At 64.5% G+C, this 23483-nt stretch overlaps 1 protein-coding gene across 2 annotated transcripts in view; it reads left to right on the top strand.

Annotated features, from left to right (window-relative positions):
- The first annotated feature begins 278 nt into the window (after positions 1–278).
- Positions 279–23483, top strand: part of LOC138391847 (ATP-sensitive inward rectifier potassium channel 12) — a 39580-nt gene continuing 16375 nt past the window's right edge. Inside the window, exon 1 of one of the 2 annotated variants that reach the window (XM_069481852.1) lies at positions 279–825. The gene's annotated coding sequence lies outside the window, so the exon portion shown is untranslated. The remainder of the gene's footprint in view (positions 826–23483) is intronic. The other variant, XM_069481853.1, reaches the window with a different exon arrangement.

The raw sequence follows: 23483 nt of genomic DNA on the forward strand, positions 1-23483 counted from the left end.
TTCAAGATTCCCTTGCCTGTGTGTGTGCCAGCCAGGCACCTGTGTGTGCGCGCGTGTCCCCGGGAGGACGTGCCTGTGTGTGTGTGGGGGGTGTGTGTGTGTGTGTGTGTGTGTGTGTACGCGCGCGCGCGCTCGCGCGCGTCCCGGTGCGCAAGTGACTGGCGGTGTGTGCGAGGGGCGGCCGGGCTAGGAGGGGCTCGGGCCAGGCCAGGGCCGCGGTAGGCGGGGGCAGCGGCGGCGCGGCGCGGGGCGGGCGTGCTCTCGGCGGAGAGTTACACGAGTTGCCGAGCTGGGCTCCGGCGGCCGCGGGGCGCGGGGCTGGGTGCGCGCCGAGCGGCTGCCTCCCGCCGCCTCCTCGCCCTCCATTCCTCGTTCCCCGTCTTCTCCGGGCCACGCCGCCGCCGCCGCCGCCTCCCCGGGAACGGTAGCCGGGGGAGGGGACCGGCGCGGCCGGAGCCCGCGGGGCGGTGCGGGGCGCCGGGGCGAAGGGGAGCGCGCCCGGCCCTGCCCGAGATCAGATAACAGCCGGAGGGGGAGGGGGTGGGCCGGCCGCGCTCGCAGCCGGACCGAGGGACGGACGCCCGCCGCCCCGGCCCGACCGAGCGGCCGGGGGCGCCGTCCAGGCGCGCGCCCCCGACCGGTGGCTGGACCGGGCGATCCGCGGCGGGACCGACGCGCCCCTCGGCATGGAGCGCCCACGGGGGCTGCCCTGAGGCGGTGGCGGCGGCGGCGGCGATGCAGCCAGCGCGGCGGCTGCCGCGGCCAGGAGCGGCCGCCCGGAGCTCGGAGGACGCGGAGCGCGCCGCGCCCCGGCTGCTGAGCGAGGTGAGTGCGCGGCCGCGGGCACACGGACCCCCGGGCCCGGCCCGCTTCCCTCCAGGCCGCCCCCGCCCCGCGGCCCGGGGCGAGCACGGGGTGGTGCGGCCACAGGGAAGGTGGGGCGGGAGGGTGTTTTCCTCGTCTCCTCGTTTTCGTTTTTGCTCCCTTGGCGAGCCATCGGAGGAAATGCTGACTGCGAGCTTTTCTTCCCCTGCTATGTCTGCTGCTGCCGCCACCGGGGAACTTTGCTCCTAGCTAACCTTCGTCCCCGGGGGCGCTCCCGGAAACTTTGAGGAGCCCTCGGGCCCCCCCGGCCGGGTTGCACGAGGGGCTCGGGAGAGAGCGTGCGGAGGCACTTTCGCGCGCGGCGTGGGTCCTACGCATGACCTTCCCGGAGACCCAGCGATCAAAGCCGGGGTATGGAGGGGGGTGCTCGGGCTATAGGGCAGCCCGGAGAATGCCCCGGCCCGAGACCTGCGGGTCCTTTAATTCGTTTCTCTTTCCCACCTCCCATGTTCCAATGGAGTAAAAATATTCTGGAAATGGTTCTCTGCCAGCGATCCAGCCTACAAGTCCAGCGGCTCCTTTTTGCTTTTAGAAGTCGGCCTTGATCTCCAAGGGGATGGCCCCTCCGCCGAGAAGCCCCTGGGGTTGCAGGGCCTGGGTCCCCGCTGCGTGCGCACATCTGCTCTGAATGAATGTCCTGGGGGAGCGGGGTGGGGAATCTGGGGCTCGTGGGAAATGGCAGCTGGGGTGGGGAACTCCTGGGAGGGTGTTCAGATGAGAGTTGAAGCCCGAGCCGGTGTCTGTGCCTGGGATCTGACCCAGCGTGCATGTGAATATCTTAAAACCCGCGTTGGGAATGGCGGTCACAGGAAAGTGTTTCTTCGGGGATAGCCTTCGGTTCTGGGAGGTTCTCCTGCCTCCCCACAGTCTGGACTTGCCTGGACCTGGGGCCAGCCCTCTCCTGGTTCCCCAAGGGGCGTACCCATGCCGGAGTGCAGCGCTGCCTGTGGCCATTTCTAGTTTCTTCCTCACTCCCTTGTGCCCAGGCTGGAGTCCGACAATAAAGGGCTGGGGACCTCCTGCTCCCCATGTCTGTGTCCCCAGCCCTGGTTCTAAGGCTTTGTCTCCCTAGAGAGTGCCGAGGCGCCTACACGCCTCGGAAATCGGAAATCGGCAGCGCCTCCAAGAAGGTGCAACCAGGAGGTGTTAGCCTACTCTTCAACCCCCTACCCCCAGGTGCCAGAGGAATGCAGCCCCTGTCTGCCCTCTCGGACCCCAGCCCCGAGTTTGCTAGGTGGCAGGCGGGGCTCCCCGCGCAGCCCCTTCCTGGAGCGCCTTGTTGGGGGAGAGGGTCAGGGAGGGGAGCTAGACCTCAGCCCTGGGCGCCGCCAGAGGCTTACAGTCTTTTTGACTTGTACTCCCTCCTGTGTTCTGAGACAGCCTCGGGGTCTGCTGCGGACTCCCTAAGAGAGTCTTCAGCAAAGTCTGCCCCTCAGTTTTCTGGTGGCCCCTCCAACCAGCCAGGGGACCTGAGGTTGGCCACTCTAGGAGGGGGACTGTGGGAGGGCTCCTGTTCAGTGGGGCCAGGCCCCTTGAGAGAGCAGAAAGTGAGGGGGAGGGGCTGGCTTGAGAACACGTGGGGACAAGGAGGGTGGGCCACAGGGAAGGTGCCTCTTCTCCACTGGCACTGCTGTGTGCATACAGCAGGCACTCTGTAAGTGCTGGGTGTTGATGCAGACCTGGCAGGTATGAGCTTCAAGTCCCGACTGGCCCCTCGTTCCCCTCCCTGGGTGAGGGCAGGCGGAGCGCCCTGCTCAGCGCTGAGGGGATGAGCCTTCTCTTGGGGCGGGGGCATGGCCTGGGCTGGGAGTCCATCTCGGGACCCTCCCGTGGCAACTCCCACATCAGACCCCCATAGGGACCCCTCCAGTGTGTGCCTCAGCTGAGCTGAAGGAAGAGGTGCCCAGGGAGGGTTTTGCCCAAAGCCACGAAGCGAGTTGGGTTTGGGCAGAAGCCTACATGAAGCTCTCCCCAGGCCAGGGGACTGCCCCGGGCCGCGGCGTCCTCCCCAGGTCTGCCCAGGTCTGCCCGAAGCAGGACAAGGTAATGCTGGCTCGCCCTGTGGCCGTGCAATAGTAACGACAGCAGTGACGATAGTAATGACAGTACCAGCAGCACCCTGCAGCGACGCAGCACTGGGGCCGGTGCCGCCACGGGCAGCCTTCTCTGGCCTGGCCGCCAGTGCTCCGGGCCGCAGTTGGCAACACCAAGCATGGCACCCGGAGGAGGCCTTGGCATACGGTTGTGACGGAGGTGACTGCATTGTCACTCCTGGCAACCTCTGTGGCCCTTGCTAGGCCCCCAGGCGAGAGACTGCTGGTGTACCCTTGGTGCCCACCAACGGCCACCCTCAGCCCCCCTGCTCCCAGGCATGGCTGTGAGCTGGCCCTTCCTCTGACAGGTGCAGCTGGTGCCTGTGGCTGGGCCCTGGCCAGGGCTCACTGTGAGCGATGTGGGCACACCTGGCCCTCCCCTGGGCCTGCTGCTGGAGCTCTGCCATGGGCTGGCGTGGAGGAGTGGCCAGACGGGGCAGCTTCTGGGCAGCAGGAAAGGTGGAGGCCAGGCCGGCCGCAAGGAAGGTGGGGTGGGCGTGGGCTCAGCCCCACGGGATGGCTGCTCGGGGAAGCGGCAGTGTGATGGGCCGGCAGCAGGGATAGGCTGAAGATGAAAGAGAGCTGGCCTGAAACTGGGCCGTGTACAGGGTGGCTGGTGGCTTCAGAGGCGCTGTAGGGGTGAGGTCTGGGGGCTGGGTTGGGGCAGGTGGGTTTTCCAGAGGAGCTGGGCCCAGGGCAGGACTGGAGGCCCTGCTGGGTGCTGGCCCAGGCTCGGCACTCTGCCAGCTCACTTAATTTCCTAATGGCCTGCCAGTGCAGAGGGTGACGATGGCTCCACTGTGTAGACAGGGACTGGAGGTGCTGGAGGGACTGGCCTGTGCATGCTCTCCTGGGGGCAGAACTGCACCTTCCCTGGTTCTATGACACCTTGCCGGGGACACTCGTGCCAGCCTGGCTTCGACCCCCTGCCCGCCAGGCAGGTCCCACGAGGCCCTGGGGCTGCCTGCCACCCCCACTCCTAGGGAGCTGCATCCCTAGGACCTAGAGAAGGCCTGGCATGCAGTAGGTGCTTAGCAAATGTCCGATGAGTCTGTGCTTCCTCTGGCCACGGAGACCTCAGTGGCAGCTCCTGCCTCCACGTACTGGTGGGAGCTATAGGGGCCATGAGCTCTGGGGCTGGAGACCCCAGGCCCCACTGCTCGGCTTTGGCCCCTGGTACAGTGTGCAGCTCACAAAAGTGCTGAATAAATGGGTGTTGCATGAGTGGAGACCTGGCCCCTGCCCTTGAGGACATCACCATCTGGGAGGAGACTGGAGGGCAGAAGAGCGGGGCGGGAGAGGCAGGGGTGCTACTGGTACTGAGTCACTTCTCCTGGCCTCAGTGTATCATCTGTGAAGTGGGACCAAAGCCCCAAGCGAACAGGGAGGCTCCTGAGAGTGTCCAGGACAGGGCAGTGGAAAGCTGAGCCTTGGCGTGCGCCTCTGGGAGGTGGAGTGGGCAGGGCCTGGTCTCAGCAGAAACGGGTGTGTGGACAGGGGACCGAGGAGGAGGGCTGTGAGCATTCGTGGTGCTGGAGCCTTGGGAAGCTGTCATGTCCATCCAAGCTTTCCTTGGACGTGTGGAGAACGGGCCCAGGAGGGGTGGCAGTTTGCTGCAGTGGTGGCCCAGATGCGGGCGTCCTGCTTCCTGGTGTCCTCTCCATATCCCCTCCAACCCTCGCCCCCACTGGTGCTCCAAAGCCCAGACTTCCCGCCAGGCTGCTGAAGTGGCAGTGTGAGGCTGTGGGGACCTTGGGGACCCCTGCCCAGCCCCCAGTTGGCCTTCAGCCCTGCAGCGCTGGATGTGGTTCCATGTGCACCGCCAGACAGGCATCGGAGCCCCCTTCTCAGCTGCCCTGGGAGCAGTTCTGCCCTGACTGTGCGTCAGTGTTGCCCCTCGCGTTGGCGGGCACAGCTTCCGGGATCTTGCCCGACTCCCGCCTGCCTGGCCCGAGCCCTCCCATCTCCTGGGGCAGCTGAGGCCACCTCCTCCACCCCTCACCTGTGGGCTGGACCTCATTGAAGGGCTTGGGATTGGAGAAGGGCTGGGGAATACAAAATAAAGCTTATGAAGTGGTGGTTTCCACCAGGGGCACCCCAGCCGCTGTTGTGTGAGCACCTGCTCCGTACTTGGAGTGCTCTGCGTGTCAGGGCCCTCCTCGGTTCCAGCCAGACTCCTCACCGGGACCACAGGGCCCTGCACGGTCTGGCCTCAGCGCCAGCACTTGCCCCATCCCCCGGCCACCCACCTGCCCTCCTTGCTGTGTCTCCAGCAGACCAGGCCCGCTCCTGCCTCAGGGCCCTTGCACGTGCCATTCCCTTTGCCTGGACTGCTCTTCCCCGAGCTCCGCGCACCCCTTCCCTCAGCGTCTTCAGGACTTGCCCAGATGCCAGCTTCTCCCTGAGCCTCCCTGGCTTCCTGTGTGACATTGCCGAATACTTTCTCCCACATTCTCTCTCCTGCTTTATTTTTCTCTGTAGAACTTAATGCCATCTGCCAAATAGATTTTATTTGTTTATCGTGTTTACTGTCTGTCTCCCTCTTGGAGTATAAACTCCTCTTTCTGGACCTCTTCTACCGCGGCTGGGCCAGGAGGCAGCAGGTGCCTGGCGAGCAGGTGGGGATGGATGGTGCCTGACACATGGTGAGCGCGCAGTAGCAGTGGTTGCCAGAATGATCTTCCCATTCTGCAGATGAAAAAACTGAGCCTCAGAGAGGTGACGTCACTGTCCCAGAACCATGGTGCTTGTCGGGGGCAGAGCTGGCTTCAGACCTTTTCTCTGAGCCCTTGGCCTGATGTCTGTCTTGCTGAAGGAGCTGGGGTTTATTTCCAGCCCCTACTTGGGTGGAGCTCTTTATATTGTGCCCTCAGCTCCAAACCTTGCTGTGTCCCTGGCCTGAGCCTGCTGCTGGCTCAGGAAACCCCTGCCGTCTCTGGGGGGAAGCAGTTCCCCTTGTAGATGGGGCCAACGGAGGCCCAGGAGGCCCAGGAGTGCGGGCTGTCAGACTCAGCTGACCTCTGGGAGCCAGTGGGTGTCCGGAGGCAGGAGGCACCGCGGGAGAAGGCGGGGTGGTGGGAGGGGCAGTGTCTTCATTTCTTGCCCAGCTAAGCGTCCCAGACTCCACAGCCGTGACATGCACTGTCGTCAGTATATTTCACCTCCCCTTTCCAGTCTCTTTTTTGAAGATGACACCCAGGTTTTAAAATTTAGAGAAATTTTTAAAATTTGCCATTATTAGCTTTAGCAATGTCCTAGTTGTAAAGAGAACCGGCATGCTTTCTGGTTGGCTGAGCATGGCTGTTCCCTCCTCCCATGGATGTCCCCATTGTCTCTGAAAAGACAGGACTGGTGGCCCCTTTGTGGGGAGCAGAGGGGTTCGGGGCTGGGCCTAGGGCCAGGTGTGCTGGGGCGGGGCACTGTCTCCTGAGGCCCCCCTGGGTGACCGCTGGAGCCCTTTGCAGCCCTCCCTATCCCACCGCAAAGGGGTGCGAGTGTGACATGATGTCCCCATGGTGGGAGTGGGCAGCCGAGGCTGGAGAGGCTCAAGGTCCTGTAGCTCTTCAGAGGTGCAGCCCCAAGGCCGAGGACCCTCTGCCCGGCTTCTGCAGCCCAGACGCCTGTTTGGAGGCTTGCAGAGTGGGGGCTGGGATGAAGGAGCGTGGGGGCCAGGATGAGTGTGATGGAGAGGCTGGCGGGGCAGGAGAGGTCAAGGAGGGCTGTGTGGTCCAGCAGCTGCAGGCATGCCCTCACCCCTGCCTGCCTGCCTCCTTCCAGCTGCAGCCTGGGCCCCGAGCTGGCGGCTCCAGCCCTGCAATTCTCCAGCACTTAAAGCAAAAATAAATCGCTGCCAGCAGCTGGCGTTCCGGGTGGTAGCAGCCGCGCCACCCCCTGCCCCGACCCTCCGCCTCTGGGCTCCTGGTTCCAGGCCAAGGCCAGGCCTCCACTCAGGCCTGTGGGGGCTGGGGAGGGCTGAGGGGACCTTGGCATGTCCCCAAGGGGGGCGGCCCCTGGTGGGGTTATGGGGAGGGCAGAGGCAGGATGGACACCTGGGGCTCTGGGCAGGTGCTCAAAAGTGGGGCTTCCTGGAGGCCTGGGCCTCTGCCTGTGCAGGGCCCGGGCCTTGCAAACTCAGGGGGTCCTGGCCGCCTGTTCTGTCCTGGGGACTGCCCGCTACATGCCACCTGCCAGCCCGGCTCCTGGGCATCTCTTTGCTTTTGGACCCCTCCCTTCCTTTCTCAGAGAATCCTAGAGGTCTTAACTTATCAAATGTGAGTGACACAGGCCCTGAGGATGTCAGGATTTTAGCTGTTGAGCATGTCCCACGTGGAGGCTGGGGGCATGGCCCGGTCAACAAGTAAACAGACACAAATGTAGTCATGCACTTTCTCACGCTCTTTTGTTATTTTAATAATCATAATAGTGTTTAATTACAAGAGTGCTCCATGTTCCTGGTAAAGCACTAAACAGTTGCAAAGAGAGAAAGTGACTCCTCCTCAGATCCTGTCCCCCTGCCCCCAGAGCTTTGCACCCTGGAGCTGTCTGTCACAGGGGAACCTTCCCCGTGTTCTCAGTGCTCATGCAAACATGTGACTGTGTGAATGTGGGCATGTAAACATGCTAATGTGTCGTGGTGGCCCCGGCCCCGCGCGTGCTGCTGTGTGGCGCCTGCTGGGCCCGGGGGTCTCCTCCTGTCTCCTTTGGGCGTGGCTTGCGGGCTGAGCCTCAGGGTCCCAGTGTCCTGGCGTCTTGGTCTGGAGTCTGAATGTGCAGCACTCAAGTTCACGAGTCAGCAGTTCTTTGGGTCCAAAGTTTTAGCCACTTTGAGATGGAGAACCTGGAATGGCAGAATTGGTACCTCTTAGTGCCAGGAGAGGCCCTGAATCCTCACCTGGGCACCTCCGTCCTCGGATCCCCCTGGGCTCGTCTCCAGGATTCTGGCTTGGAGAGTCTGGCGGCCCTGGGAGTCTGCAATTTTTAACCTCCTCCGATAGCCCAGCCCCTGCCTCAGCCAAGCGCCCGGCCCCCAGGGCAGGTCCCATCCCCTCGGGCCCTCGGGACCCCTGGGCGGATCCAGCTCTCCCGCAGGGCAGAGTAGACGGGTGAAAGGCGAGAGTCCCCCTTGGACACAGAAGGCAGGGCACTCGCCTCTTGTCCAGGTCGGGTCCTGGCCTCTCCGGCTCCGTTTTCCTCGGCCCCCCAAGGGCAGGATTGCCTGGTCCTTCACAGTCTTCAGACTGGGGACGGTCACTCCCCACTCATCTCTGAGCCTCTGCCTCTGGGTGCCCACGACCTGAGGGCCACCCCGTCCTTCCTGGAACCCGGTGTCAGACGAATCAGTCCGCCTTGTACTGCCGAGGGCCCGTTTTGAAAGAATCCGATATGCATTCTGGAAAGGATGTTAATGATTCCTGGTGGCCATCTCTCTAAGCCTCAGTTTCCCCATTCATGAAATGGGCATAGGCTTCGTTTCCCTGTCTGGGCATCTGTTCTCTCCTCCTCTCTGGGCTTCGGCTCTGCGGGCAGGGCAGCTTCCTGTCCTCCCTGCTCCCCCTCTGCCGTGCGGGCCGGAGGCTCAGCCCTGCCATCACCTTGACCTGCTGGGCCTCAAGCTGTCAGTAGCACCTGCCCAGCCGGAGCAGCCAGATCCCGCCCCGGTCCCTGGGAGATTTGCAGACCACCGCAGGGCGTGCCCCTGGGAGCCCCTGGGACAGCCACAGAATGGCCCAGGTGCTCTCTGGGGGCTGTACGATAGAGGAGAGCCCGCTGCCCTCCCACCCTCCTCTGCCAGCGATGAGGCTGGCTTGGGCCCTGCCAGCACTGCCTCCGGGCCATCCGTGGGTCCTGGCCCCGATCCCACAGCAGATGCCCTGGCCCTGCAGCTCAAGGGCCCATGACCAGGCTTTGGGCCCCGGCCTGACCCCACTGCCCTCCTGGTGGCCTCGGGACCAGCTGCGGCTGAATGGGGATGCCCCAGGTCAAGTGCAGGTGGACAGCGGGGAGAGGAGGAGCAGAGTGGCTTGCAGCAGGAGCCCTGGGGGCCTCAGCGTCGTCCCCTGTCAGATGGGAACACCAGAGAAGACGGCTGAGCGAATGCACACTCCTGACGTGCCTGGGGTGTGGAGGGAGCACTGGGGCCGGAGCAGCCCCAGGCTCAGGCCGAGGTGGAGGGGCTGGGGAGGTGGAGGCACATCAGACCCGTGGGGGTCCCCTGCTGCCGCCGTAACAGATGACCACACGGTGGGCAGCCCAAGACGCACCAGCTTTCGTCTCCCAGTCGCGGAGGCTGCGTGCTGCAGGCAGGGTTTGGCCAGGCCGGGCTCTGAGGGAGACTCCGCTGGCCTCTCCCTGGCTCCGGGCTCCGGGCACTGGCAGGGCTGCTCCTCTCCGCCCACCTTCCCCAGCCTTCACTCCCCAAGTCCCCTTCCCTTCTGGGGACACTTGTGAGGCGTTCTGGGCCCACTCTCCTCCGGGACGGCCTTGTCTCTGGACCCTTATCGCAACTGTATTTGCAAAGGCTCCATCCAAATGCGACCACACCCACAGGCTCTGGGTGGACGCATCTTCCGTGGGGCACCATCGACCCCCGACGCGAGGTCGGCCTGGGTACGCTGCCCTGCGGCTCGACGTTTTTTCTTTTAAGGAAGAGGCTCCTTTTAGCCACGCCCTGTGGGGAGCGCAGCCCGGGCAGCTTTCCAGCTCCTCCGCGCCTGCGACTCCTGTCTGGGACGTGGGGATGCGAAGCCCTCTCGGTGGGAGGTGTGGGAGGTGACGCCTTTCAGCATCCGTCCCTCAGCCCCGTGGCTGTGGACTGGGTTTCCTGCAAGAGGCCGAGTTTCCGCTGAGTTAACGCGCCTCGCGCGGATGCCCTCACCCCCAGCTCTCCGTCCAGCCCGCGGCTGGCACGGACATAAAGCTGCCGCAGTGCCCGCTTGCCTGGGTCCCCTGGCCAGGCCGTCCTACAGAACGTCCTGCAAATGGCCCTGCCTGGGCAGAGGTGGCTTTGAGAGCTGTCCCCGCCGAGTTGCGCTGGTTTACATCCCCCTCGGCCCCCACCCGCTGAGGCCCCGGTCCTGGCGATGAAGAGTGGGATGAAGAGTGGGATGAAGAGCGGGCCTCCGCCCCAGCCTTCCCCTCGGCGGGCCTCTTGCTTGAGGGGTGGGGCGAGTTTTCACATTAGTTGTAGCTTTGTTTCGGCAGCTGCCGGCTCCTGCAGGGAGGGCGTGTTGCTGGCTTCGTCCGTCCCTGTGGGTTGAGCCCTTGGAGCTGGTGGGATGGCCCTGCCGAGTGCCCTTCCTTTCTTATCCCACTGGGTCTTCGCAGGTGACCCCAGGGACAGGGAGCACCTGCCCCGTTTCACAGATGCCAAAGCCGAGGCTGGGGGAGGCCACGCAACAGCCGTCCTGTCTGTGCCCGGAGCCCTAGGGGGGGTTCCCACTGCTGAGGGAGGCATGGGAGGTTGGGCTTCATTCCTGCTGGCTCCACGCCCCGGCCCCTGTGTCTCTGTGGCCCCATGTCCCTCTGGAGGCCCGTGTATCTGTGACTTATGGTGATGCCCCATGGCTGAGGGAGCCTGCGTGTCCTCCGCCCCCTCCTGTGGCTCTGTCAGTATATTTGGGGGCTCCAGCAAAACGCACAACCTGATGGTGAATTCAGCGGCCTGTGGTGTCACCAGGTGTCTTTATTTCTCAGGACTCAGGAAGCGGCGTGACGTCTTGCTAAGACTTGGCACCCAAAAATAATAATGAAAATGACTGTTTACCAGCGTCTGCTGGTGCCAGGCGCTGTGCTCTGCATTCCCGAACATCATCTCATTTAATTCTCGAAGTGTCCCGGCCGGGTAAGGAGTGGGGCTTGAGAGATGAGGCCACCAAGGAAGGCAGGTGTCCAGGCTGGATTTGCACCCAGATCGGAGGCATCACAAGGAGGCCTGTTTTCTGCAGAAGGCCACGGGCCCTTAGGCCGTCCCCCAGGGAGACACCCGGGCCATCAGGATGGGTGTCCTGGAGATGTCTTGTCCGTGACACATCTCTGGCTTGCAGTGGCATGGGACTGTGGGACTGGATTTAAGCAAGGCTGCTCCCCCACCCCCATTTGCTGTGTGACTTGAGGCAAGCAGCGTCACCTCTCTGAGCCTGACTTCCTTACTCTTAGAAATGGGGCCAAATCCACCCTGTTTAAACTGTGATTGTGCGGGGAGCATACCTGGCCAGATGTTAGGACTTTTTCAGAATTTTAGATGACAGAATGTCTGAGCCGACCCATTTTATAGGTGGGGAAACTGAGGCCCTGAGAAGAGGAGGACTGGCAGGGCTGACAGCCACGCTGAGCGACCTCAGCCATAGGGCATGGGCAGCTAGCTCCATTCTACCTCATTCTCGCCCCATGGACCAGGCTGGAGACAGACATTGCCTGAGAGCGTGCTGTGTGCTGGGCTCCTGGGGGAGAGGGTAAGGCCAAGGGCCTGCAGACGATCTCGGGGGCTGGGGGCCACCCTCGTACCTGTTTCTTAGACAGAGAGGGGCTCACTCCCCTCCAGCTGCCCTGTGTCCCAGAGGCCCCGGCCCTGGAGACTCCGTGGATGCCAGGCTTTCCACGAATGTGTACGTATCGCGTGGTGCCCCAGGGTGGGATGCCAGCAGCTTTGCTGCTTGGGGAGGCCACTGAGTTTTTGATGACTGACTTACTCGTTCATTTAACTCTGGGGCTCCCCAGTCCTCTGGGGGAAGTAGCTGTGCTGAGCAGAGATCTCTGCAGAAGGCTGGGGCACCCTGGGGGGCCGCAGGGTGGTAGAGCAGGGACAGCTCCTGGGGGAAGAGTCTCTGGATCCCAGCCCCATGGGGCAGGAGGCGGTGCTGATGTGGCACCTGTGCCCCCCAGGATGCGTGTTCAGCCCAGGGGAGCCCTTAGAGAGTCTTTCAGAACCGTCCGCGGGGGCCCCAGGCAGAGAGGTCCCGAGATGCCTGCCTCCTGAGCCTCCCGGACTTGCAAGGAACAAGAGCCCCAAGTCCAGTTGCAGTCTTGGCTTCTGGGGTGGCCCTTCGGCCTCTGGACCCTTTCTCCCTGCAGATTCTGCTTCCAAGCTCGGGGTGCTGGCCCTGGACCCTCCTCCTCCTGCTTGCCAGCCCCTCACCCGTGCCCAGCCTTCCCCCTCGAAGGTCCCAGGCCCTCCACCGGCAGTGTGACCACCTCCTTCTCTGAGAAGATCGAAGGGGAATTTCCACCCCTGCCCGCCAAGCTACCCCACCGAGGCCGTCCGCACCGGGCGGGGTTGCGTCCCCCTCGTCCACAGGGCCTGGCCCTCTTGCCCACCGGAGGCCCCTGCTGTCACCAGGCTCCTTTCCCCCCTGGACCCTCTCTGCACCCTGGCTGAGAATCATCCTGCCTGATCACTGGGGCCCACCGTGGGACACTGCGTCCAGGCCCCAGGACACTTCAGGGGACAAAACTAAGCCCCACCCCTCAGAGCTCCCGTGCCAATGGATGACTGGCCAAGGACTCCATGGGAGAGGGACGGGCTCCGGGAGAGGGGCTGAGATCAGTGCCGGTGGGTCAGGGTGGGAGCCGGCAGGAGGCCTGAGGGAAGGAGGGCTGGCTGGGAGGGGTGCAGGGTGGAGACCTGGAGGAGGGGCAGGGCAAGGGGGTGGGGAGGGAGCAGCTGCAGGGCCTGGAGGCCAACGCAGCATTTCTGGTATGATTTCTTTCTTTCTCCTAAAAACAAGCATCTCTTCCCTGCTCCCCAGGCCGGTTGGCCGTGGCTCTGGCTGGGGGGACTCGGGCTTGGATCTGTCAGGCTGGGTTCAAATCTCCTTCATGTGACTCTTCAAAAAATTTTTGTCTTTGAGGTGAAATTCACATGACATAAACTTCACCGTTTTAAAGTGAGCAATCCGGTGGCATTTAGCGCGTTCCCAGTGCTGTGCACCTGCCTGTGTCGGCTTCCAGAACGTTTTCGTCACCCCAAGAGGAAGCAGGTCCCCACCAGCATCATCTTCCCCGCCTCCCCCAGCCCCTGGCAGCACCGTGCTGCCTTCCGGCTCTGTGGGTGCCTAGTCTGGCTGCTCGGGGAGTGGGGCCCTGCACACAGGGCTTCTGTGTCCCCTCCTGCTCTCAGCGTCAGGTGCCGCTTGCGCCCCGGACGGACGGCGCTCCTTGCTGCTGTGGCCGGATGATGGAGTCCACCCTGTGGGCCAGCTCCGTTCCCCCAGGCCTCAGTGGGGGCCACTGCAGCCGTTCCCGCCTTTGGTGGCTGTGGACGGCGCCTCTGTGGACGGGGGGATGCGTGGTGTTGCGCGCACACCTGTTTCCAGTTCTCTCCACGTGCCTGGGCGTGCAGTTGCCGGGCTGCAGTAGCTCCTTCCGCTCCGGGGGCCCGTTGTCTTTGAAAGCTGTCTCCCTGCTCTGGAGCGCCCGCCGGACCCCTGCAGCCCGCCTCACGCCTCTGCCCCACCAGCCACAGACCTCACGGCTGTCCCACTGCTCCTGCCCTGCTTGTCCCTGTGATATCACTGACATGTCAGGACAGGGTCCCCAGCCATCACCCCCGTCTGTCTGGCCCCACGCCTGCTCTGTGGCAGTGGGCTCAGGCTACTTCCCGTCCACACTCTTTTCCTCTGCGCACCGGCCGCACCCGGCTCTGTCCCGTCTGGCCCAGGCCTTTCCGCCCCCACCCACCATGTGACGTCTCCGCTGGGTCTGTGGGCACCTTGGACTCTATGGGGCCGGGGCCCCACCCTCTCTAAATCCGCACCCCCTCCCTGCCTCCCGCCGCTGGAAGAAGGGGCACGCAGAGGGACCCCCACCAGGCCGGCCTCGGCCAGTGGGTGAGAGGGCTGAGGCTGGGGTCTGCCTTTGGCAGGGCTGCTCCCCAGCTGTGGGGCATCCGTGTCACGGCCGCCGGGGGTCTGGGCTCCTCGTCTGAAAAGTGGCTGCAGGAAAACTGGGCTCCCCGCCTGCAGCTGTGGCCGGGGTGAAGCAGGGTGACTTGTGCAGAGCGCTGGGAGTGGGCCCTGGTGGGGGCTCTGGAGCAGCCTCCCTCCCTCTCTCCTGAGCTGCAGTGACTTCTCCTGTGGGAGAAGCCCAGGGCGTGGCCCGGAGCCTTTCTGAGCCTCAGTGTCCCCAGGCGTCAGTGGGAACGTTAAGCTGCCCACCTGAGGCCCCAGTGGTGCCTTGAATGCAGGGGTTCCCGGAGGCCCTGGCACACAGCAGGTGCTCAGCATGTGCTCACTTACGGGTCCTGGACACGGGCATGTGTTTGCCCAGCAGTGCCCAGGCTGGCCCGGGGGGAAGGATGGGCCTGGCTGCCGCAGCGGGGTGCACGGGCAGGTCACAGGGGCCCTCTGCCTCCCACCCTGCAGGCTGCAGCTGCTCCAAGCTGTGGGGGCCGAGGCCCAGCTGAGCCCCGCCCCCTGGTCACCCTGTCAGTGCTGAGGGCCGGCAGGAGCCCCACCAGGGCTGCGTCCAGCGGTTGGCTTTGGAGGGGCTCCAAGCCACCTGGCTCCTCTCAGCCTGGGGGCACTGGTGCTGTGGGGAGGGGGGTTTCGTGGGCCCCCACCCTCCCCACCACCCAGCATCCTCAGGGCATGGAGCCCAGGCAAGTGGGTTCAGAGGGTGGGGCCTGAGGCTGGCTGTGTAGACGGGGTCTGGCTGAGCGGCGGGCAGTCGTGGCCCAGGCGGTGGCTGCAGTGCTGGGCCGTGTGGATGGGAGACCGTGGAGACAGGTGGAAAGACTGAGGGGGTGCGGGCAGCGCACACGGGGGGCTGTGGTGGGGTGACCGCTGTGGCCTCAGCAAGGCAGTGTAGATGTGTCTGCGTTCCGGGGGCCGGCGGGGGGGTGTCAGGTACCCAGGCACAGGTGCTGGGGGGCAGGGGGCACAGCTGTGGACGGGGTGCACGGGTCTGGGCACGCAAGGGGTGACCCTGAGCAGCTTCCACCCGCTCTTGCCCAGCCCCGACTCTCCGGGGGCCGCCGAGGCTCCTTCCAGGCCCAGGCTGGCGTGTTGGGTCCACGTGTCCTCTGTCGTCTCCCGAGACAGCCCCGCGCGGCCACCACACCCACTCTCCCCGACTCCCAGGTCCACTCGCCTTCGTCCCCCAAGCCCTGGCTGGTGGGAGAGTGCAGGCTCCTGGGTCTGGAAAGGACACTGAGCAGAAGCTTGTGCTGCTTGGGGGTTCCTGGGTTTTGGCTCATGGCTTCCACGAGACGGCCCCGGAGGTGCCGGTGCTCTTGTTGTCCCTGTTTTGTGGGAGACGCTGCTGAGGCTCAGAGAGGCTGAAGGGATTTTGAGGGGCCCCAGTGCTCCTGCGAACCACAGCCGAAGGGTCTGGCTCTGGCTGACGGGGACGCGCTCAGAGGCCCAGCTTCAGGCCCGAGCTGGCTGCCCCCGGGGCTGGCCTGCACACCTCCGCCCGTGGCACACGGCCTCTGCGCCCGGCCTCCTCTCTCTGCCTCGGCGCCTTTCCTCTCTTGCTCGTGGGGCAGCACTGTGGTGGCCGTCCATCCAGTCCGGGCCCTGCGATGCCCCTCTGGGCGCCTCAGACCACATCCGGGCTGACCTGCAAGCAGGGGTGGAGGCCTGAGGGCAGACGCAGGGCAGGCCCTGGGCCCTGAGGGCCCCTCCGTCTCGTTCCACAACTATTAGCAATTGCTGAGGACCCATTCTGTGCCAGGCGCTGGGCTTGTCTCACGTGGCCGCCCCACAGCCCATTTTACAGATGAGGCCACAGAGGCCTTGAGTGCACAATGTGATCCCGTGGGTGTGACACCAGCCCCCGTGCCCCCCATCCTGCACCAGCCGGGCCCCAACACCGAGCAGTGGGGCAGACACCTGGCCTGTGGCCTGGGGTGGGACATGCTCTCAGGGCCACTCATTTGGGACCGTGGAGAACGTGGCTTCTCCAAGCTTGCAGACGGGCTCCACTCAGGGCTGAGGCCACCGCCCCACTGTGAGAGCCTGCTGGTCTCTAGTCCTGGCCTCTCCTGCCCGACTCACAGGGCCCGGGCAAAAGAGGACAGGTTGGAGCCGAGACGGGCTGTGGTCCCTCTGAGTCTCCAGTGTTTGAAGGTCACCTCCCCGTGCCTCAGTTTCCTCGTCTGTAAAATTATGACACGTATCTCATGGGGCTTTCATGAGGCTTAAATGAGAGAACAGGTGTGTGTGGTCATTGCTGCATAATGAGGTTTTGGTCAATGACAGACCACGTGTATGATGGTGGTCCCGTACGATTGTAATGAAGCTGCCCGAAACAGGTGTACCGGGTTTTATCTTTTATTGTTTTATCTTGTATTCGTTCCTTACCTTCTATGTTTAGCGATGTTTAGATAATCACAAACGCTTACCGCTGTGCTCCAGTTGCCTACGGCACTCAGCCCAGGTGTGCGGCCCGGGTGTGCGGCCGAGGTGTGCGGCCCGGGTGTGCGGCCGAGGTGTGCGGCCCGGGTGTGCGGCCGAGGTGTGCGGCCCGGGTGTGCGGCCCGGGTGTGCGGCCCGGGTGTGCTGCCCGGGTGTGCGGCCCGGGTGTTCAGCCGAGGTGTGCGGCCCAGGTGTGCAGCCCAGGTGTGCAGCCCAGGTGTGCGGCCCGGGTGTGCTGCCCGGGTGTGCGGCCCGGGTGTTCAGCCGAGGTGTGCGGCCCAGGTGTGCGGCCCAGGTGTGCAGCCCAGGTGTGCAGCAGGCTGTGCCGTCGAGGTTCTGTCCATGTGCTCTGTGATGTCCGCATGGCAGTGTTGCCTGAGGATGCATTTCTCAGAATCTTAAATACGCTACCAGGGCTTGGCCCAGAAATGATGACAATGGTGATCACAGGGACAGTGATAATGACATTTCTCTATGCCAGGCACTGCTCTAAGCTCTTTAGGAACTTATTAATCCTCCCAACAATCACGTCTTACTGCCCCCGAGTTATAGATGGGGAAACTGAGCCAGAGAGGTGAAATGACCTGCCCAGGATCTTGCCTTGACAGGGCGGCAGGGGCTGCGCCATGGCCTGCAGGGAGGGGAAGGGCAAGGGGTGGCTGGAGCCCGTCTGCTCGGTCCGGCTCCTTCTCGGTGTGCAGCTCAGGCACAGCCCACCCTCTCTGGGCCCTGGGCCTCTGCAGCCAGCCCAGGCTGTCCTCTGGCTTCTCAGCTGGGCCCCTGCCGGGCCTGGTACGGCGGCTTCTCTGGGCCCTTGGAGGGCCGGCTGCGGCTGGGGTCGCTCAGGGGCGCCAGCTGCCTGGCCTCGGGGTTGGAATGGGGGCAAGGGCTGGCTGGGGTCCCAGTGCTTGCTGAGGCGGGAGCTGAGTCCTGCACACACCTGGCTCCTTGCTCCGCCCACAGCCCTGTAAGAACTCCTCAGCTGACAGGCAGAGAAACTGAGGCTCAGAGAGGGGCAGCCGGGGACCTGAGAGGACACAGCCGGGGAGTCTCCGAGCCAGGCTGCTGCAGAGCCCGCCCGTTCTGTGGTGGAGCACGCGCCCTACTTCCTGTCCTGCAGGTGACGTGAGTGACGGCACAGACACAGGCACAGTGACCACCTGCTGGGCGATCACTGCATGCAGGTCCGTGGGGGGCAGGCGTCCCAGCGCGCCCCCTCAGCCCTCTGGGGGCCGCCAGCTGCCCTTCTTACGCATGGGCACACCGAGCCCAGAGGGAGGCCTGCCTGTGCGAGACCGGGGTTCCAGCCAGCCGGGTTCCCACCAGTCTCAGGAGAAGCCAGTGGCTACGGGACACCCTGGGTGCGGGCAGGGACTCGCAGGAGCCCTCAGCCCAGGGTTGGTGTGGGAGGGCCTGGCCTGCGCCCAGGCGAGCGGTCCTTCTCTGGGAGGGTGATGACAGGTCAGCACTGGGATTCAGCCCTTTCCCAGTCGCTGTCCTCACAGCCAGGCCCCTGGAGTCACCTGAGGCCAAGCTGAGCCTCCACTTGGAGTCCGGGGGAGGGGAGCTGGGTGTTAGGTACAAGGACCCCGCCTGGGTGTGGCTTCAGACAGCCGTGGGGCCCGACCGCACAAGGCCATTCTCACGCCTCCCAGGGCTGCTCCCTGGACACAAGCAGGCGTTTGGGAAGCTCTGTCCGGGGATCCGAGTTCGGGGGGGTCACCCAGGGACCAGATTGGAGCACACTGTCTGTCAACGTCACATGTCTGGCTTCCATTCCTGGCTGTGTGACGCTGGGCAAGTCTCTGTAGCTCTCTGAGCATCTATCCCACGGGGATCGTATCAGTGTCCACCTCATACCTGGGGACGGAATTAGGGAGGCCACGTGCTTGGCATTAAAGGCACGGGCTCTGCAGACGCCTGCCTGGGCTTGTTCCCCAGCCCTGCCTCCTACAGGCTGTGGGGCCTTGGGTAAGTCACTTCGTCTCTCTGAACCTCAGTTTCCTCTTCTATCCAATGGGGATAATAGCAGAATCTTCCCTGTAGGGTTTTCTCAGGGCATAGGGAGGCAGTCGAGGTAACGTCCCCGTAGCCGTGATCAGAGTTCCTGCCACAGGCCCTCGAGCAAGGGCCACCCCAAAGAACACAGGAGACCTCAGCTCTCATGCCCGAGGTTGCTGCCCTGCAAGGGCTTCAGCTCCCGGCCGCCTGTGGGGCGAGGATCAGCAGCGGCTCCGTCCCCGTGCGCTCTTGTCTGATGAAATATAAATAGCATGCGATGTTTTCGAGCAAGCTTAGGGAGGCGTGTGTGGGTCACCCTCCCCGCCTGGCTGAGGCTGACGAGCTGGCCGTGGGGACGAGCAGGAGATGGGAGCTCGTGAATAAATCATTGCGCGATCTGGGCTAATGCGCTGGCCACGGGCAGCATGTGCAATTAGTGTGTTAATTGTCCAGAGAGGGTGACTTTTGTGCGGGTGTGGTCCAGTGTCCCCCGGTTTGCAGAGTGCCTGCTCCCGCCCCCTCAGCCCACAGATCCACACTCGTTTCCCCTGCTGGGCGGCCCCTGAGGTGGGCTCCCCAGGCCTCGGAAAGGACCCCATGCATGGGGCTCAGCTGGCCTGACACGGGGTCTCAGACCTGTGCCCGGGCTCTAGCAGCCTCAGCTGGGGCAGGGACGGGCACGCGGGGGGCACAGGGCGGGGGGCGGTTAAGGTCGAGGTGCAGAGAGCTGTGAGCGGAGCTTGGGGCAGAGCCCGCCCTCTGTGCCTCCCGTTTCCTTTCCTTCCTCAGCCCTTCTGTCCTCAGTGGTTTGGTTTTTTTTTTTTTTTTTCTTTTGAATCAAGGCTGTCCCAGACTTAGCATCTCCTACCCTGTTGCCAAGGTGACCAGACCATCCCTGCCACCCCACAGCCACGGCCAGGGTTGGGCAAGGGACAGAGCCCTGGAGCGGGTGAGTGTGATCCATGCCTGTGTACACTCAGGTACAAGGACAGACAGGCAGAGGCGCCCAGGGGCGCGGCCCTGCACGAAGGTGGGCACAGCTCCACCGTCTGGGAGGGACACAGGCCCGTGTGTCCCCGTGCTCCCACCTGTGTGCACTTGAGGAGCTCCCTGGTCGTGCCCGGCACTTCTCTCGGCACCCTGGGATCTGCCAAGTGCCTCCTCTGCCCACTGGGCCTCCGAGGTGTGCACCCGCCCCCACCCGGTAGCCCTGGTTGGCTGGCAGCGTCCCAACACCAGGCCAGACCCCTGCAGCCCCCCACTGCCCTTGGCACCTTGGATGGCCCCACTAAGGGGCTTCTGTGCCCCTCGGGGGACAATTCTCAGGCACGTCGTACGCCCAGGGGCTGGAGCCCAGGAACCCGTGGTAGTGACCTGCCCATCAGCGCAGCCGTTATTGGCTGCCGTCGTGTCCCCATCTCAGGTCCCCGGTCCCCTCCCAGGGCTTCCTGGGGTAGCCTCCCATGTGAACTGCCGGTTCCCGAATCCCGAGCCAAGGGCTGTTTCTGGGGGAGGCATGCACCTGTCGTCGCCGTGGGGGCCAGGGCAGGGGCGTGCACAGTGCGTGGCAGTGTGTGCCGCAGCCCGTCCTGGGCACTGTGCGCAGACTGACACTGTCAGTCCTCTAACGGCTACACCAGGGAGGCAAGATGACTAGGTCCATTTTACGGATATGGAAACTGAGGCAAGGGTTAATCCTGTAAAAGTGTGAGCTGGGGGCGAAGGGAGGGCGAGCTAGAGCACACAGAGGGCCGGACCAGTCGCAGGGAAATCCCGGCCCCCGCCCCCTCCCCGGCAGATGTGAGCTGGAGGTGGGAAGTGCCCTTGTTCATTTTCTGTTTTTGAGACAGAGTCTCGCTCTGTCGCCCTGGGTAGAGTGCCGTGGTGTCACCACAGCTGACTGCAGCCTCAAACTTCTGGGCTCAGGCGATCCTCCTGCCTCAGCCTCCCACGTAGCTGGGACTACAGGTGCTGCCACCACGCCTGGCTCATTTTTTACTTTTTGCGGAAACAGGGTCTTACTGTTGTCCAGGCTGGCTCATTCCCCCTCAGACCCTGCGGAGCGTGGCTGGCATCCCCCATGCCCAGTTTCTGGCCACGCAGCCCAGCGACTGGGTGCACATGCCCTGTCGAGGCGCCCAGGCCAAGGTGCTGGCTGACCACGTGGGCTCAGGCCCCCGGATTCCCTTTTTGAGCCCCTGTCTGGCTCTTGCGGCGTATCAGGCAGGGTGCCAGAGGGGTGGGAGGCCCGCATAGTGGATACAGGGTAGCAGCTCCTTCCTTCCCGCTCCAGGCAGGAGAAAGCTTTTCCGGGGTCTCTCAGTGGCCGTCCCCCCTCCACTCTGAGCAGACACCTGCTGGTCACACCCCTGCTACAGCTCAAATGCCCCAAACCTATCTTATCCTCCTAGGACCAGGCTCAGAGAGGGGCCACAGCTCAAGGTCACACAGACAGCAGGCCCCTGCCTCTCCAGTCTGAGCCCCGGCAGCCTCTACCTCCCCACATCAACAATTAGCTGCCACCCAAGGGATGGGGGAGAGGCAGGTGGGAGTCAGGTAGTCAGGGAAGGCTTCCTGCAGGAGGTGGTCCAGGCCAGGCCTGGAGAGGCTGTGCTTTGTCCTGGAGGCATAGGGCCCACGTGTGTGGTCAAGTCTTGGTTCTCTGTTCCTACGGCCCTGGAAGTCCTGAATTCCCAGCCTGGCTCTGGTGTGGACCTGCTGTGTGGTCCTGGGCAGGGTGCTCACCCCCTCTGAGCCCCAGTTTCTTGCCTCTGTCAAAAGGAATAATAGTGCGAAGGAAAGTCCTGCGTCACACTGTCAGGTGTTCCTGACGCACAGCAGGTGCGCAGTCCCAGTTTATCGGGGTAGGAGAGGCTGCGTGTGGGTAAGAGGCTGGCGTGAGGCGGTGTGGGGTCAGAGTGTCCTCGCTGGGGGCCTGCTCACCGCCCTCTAGCTGTGGGGCCGCTCAGCCTCCTCGCTGTGGCCGAGCCGTAGACGAGGGAAATGCGGGGGGCAGATGCCGGCCATGCCTTCCCTGTGCATGGAGGTGCTTCCTCAGGCTCATGTTCCTGGCCGGGCCCCAGGAACCCCCACTCCCAGCGCCCGTGGGTTTGACCTGGGAGGGTCGGGTGGGCCGCCGTCCAGAGGCAGCCTGGCGTGGGGGGCAGGTGTCCAGCCTCCGGCTGCCCGCAGACCTCGCCCTCCCTCCCAGCCCCGCTCTGCGCCCGGAGCCCTCCCCCCCAGCCCTGCCCCGGAGCCCTCCCCCCCCAGCCCTCCCCCGGAGCCCTCCCCCCCCAGCCCTGTCCCGGAGCCCTCCCCCCCTCCCCCGGAGCGCCCCCCCCAGGCCTCCCCCGGAGCCCCCCCTCCCAGCCCTCCCCCAGAGCCCTCCCCCCCGCCCTCCCCCAGAGCCCTCCCCCCCAGCCCTGTCCCAGAGCCCTCCCCCCCTCCCCCGGAGCCCCCCCTCCCAGCCCTCCCCCGGAGCCCTCCCCCCCGCCCTCCCCCAGAGCCCTCTCCCCCAGCCCTGCCCCGGAGCCCTCCCCCCCTCCCCCGGAGCGCCCCCCCAGGCCTCCCCCGGAGCCCTCCCCCCCTCCCCCGGAGCCCCCCCTCCCAGCCCTCCCCCAGAGCCCTCCCCTCCTCCCGGCCCTCCCCCCTCCCCTCCCCCGGAGCCCCGTCCTGCTTCCAGCCTGCGCTCTCTCCTGCGCGGTCAGACAGCACCTCCTGCAGCCTGGCTCTTCTGTAGCTGTCCCTTCTCTCCCGGAACGTCTGCCTCCCTCCGTCTGCTGGGGACAAGGAGCAAGGCTTTCTAGCCTCTGCGCTGCGTGCGCCCTGCCTCGGCCAGAGTCGGTGCGCAGGAAAGACTCGTTTGCGGGACGGACAGACGAACGGACGAGGAAAGAATGGATGGACAGTGGACGAGAGCCCAGGCTGCCCTGGTCCCTGGTGTGCGGCCTTCTTTCCTCTGAACCGGCGCGCTGAGCCGGTCCTGCGCCGGGGACACCTTTGCATCCACTTGCTCAGAATAACGTGTTTGAATGCACGAGAGAACCCACATAGGCTGCAGAGGAGACCAGGAATGTTGAAATACTTAGCAAAAGAGCATTTTCAAACGTGTGGCGCCGCAGTTCGCGTGCTGTTGCCTGGTGAGAGCCTCAGCTGCCCACGCGGCGCAGAGGCTCTGGGAAGCTGAGGCTCTGGGAGGGGCAGTGTGGGTCTGCGTCCTGGGGCGCTGGGGGAGCCCCCTCTGCGCGCCCCACGCTGGGCCCTGCTGTCTCCACTGGTTTCGCAGAGGGGCTGGGGAGGGCAGGGCCTGGGTTCCATCCCTGGGCCCCGGCAGGACCTCCTGGACTGCGCTCCATGTGGCAGGGACCGCAGTGCCCGCTGCTGCCCCTGCCGGGGGCCCGGGACCAAGCCTGCGTGTGCTTAGATTCCCAGCCCCTGGGGAGAAGGGGTCAGGGGTCAGCTGTGCCCCAGGCCCCCACCTGGCTGGAGTGAGTGTCTCTGTGGGGTCCTCCCCATCACCCCCAGACTTGGCCTGGAGAAAGTTGACGCTTCTTGCCCTGTGGGCCCCGCCTGATGCCCCCCTGCTGTGAGCGGTTAATCAGGGAGGCAGGTGGAGGGCCGCTGCCCCAGCCATGGCCTTCTCAGACAAGGTGAACGGGAGCCTCAGCGGGCTGGCCTCTCCCTTAACAAATGGAAACTGAGGCCCGGAAGGGGTGATGACAGGGTGGGGTCCCACGGTGAGCCGAGGCCCTGCCTGCTGTCTGTGATGCATGCCTCAGGGGCGCTCTCAGGGGACAGGGCCAGAGTCCTAGTTCCCCCCAGGAACCTGGCCCGGGCTCCCTCGGGCAGCCAGGCCCGGCCCCCACCCTCAGGGGCCCCTGGACTGTCGGGGAGACTCGGGGGAGGGGGGGGTAATCACACCCACATGGTTTGTCCAGGACGGGCAAGGGTAGGAGGAGGGGCCTTGGCAGTGGGTGTTGCAGGGTACACAGGAGTTTGAAGGACAATGGGGAGAAGGGCCTCTGGGAAGGTGTCTGGCTGTGGCCAGGCCAGGCGTGGGGAGTGTTTCCTCTGACCGCCGGCTCTGGAGCAAGGGTCGCCACCCACCGGTGGGTGAGAAGGAGGAGGCCCAGGCACTGCCATCTGTGTGCTG

This window comes from Eulemur rufifrons, chromosome 9 (assembly GCF_041146395.1).
Source record: "Eulemur rufifrons isolate Redbay chromosome 9, OSU_ERuf_1, whole genome shotgun sequence".
Lineage (NCBI taxonomy): Eukaryota > Metazoa > Chordata > Mammalia > Primates > Lemuridae > Eulemur > Eulemur rufifrons.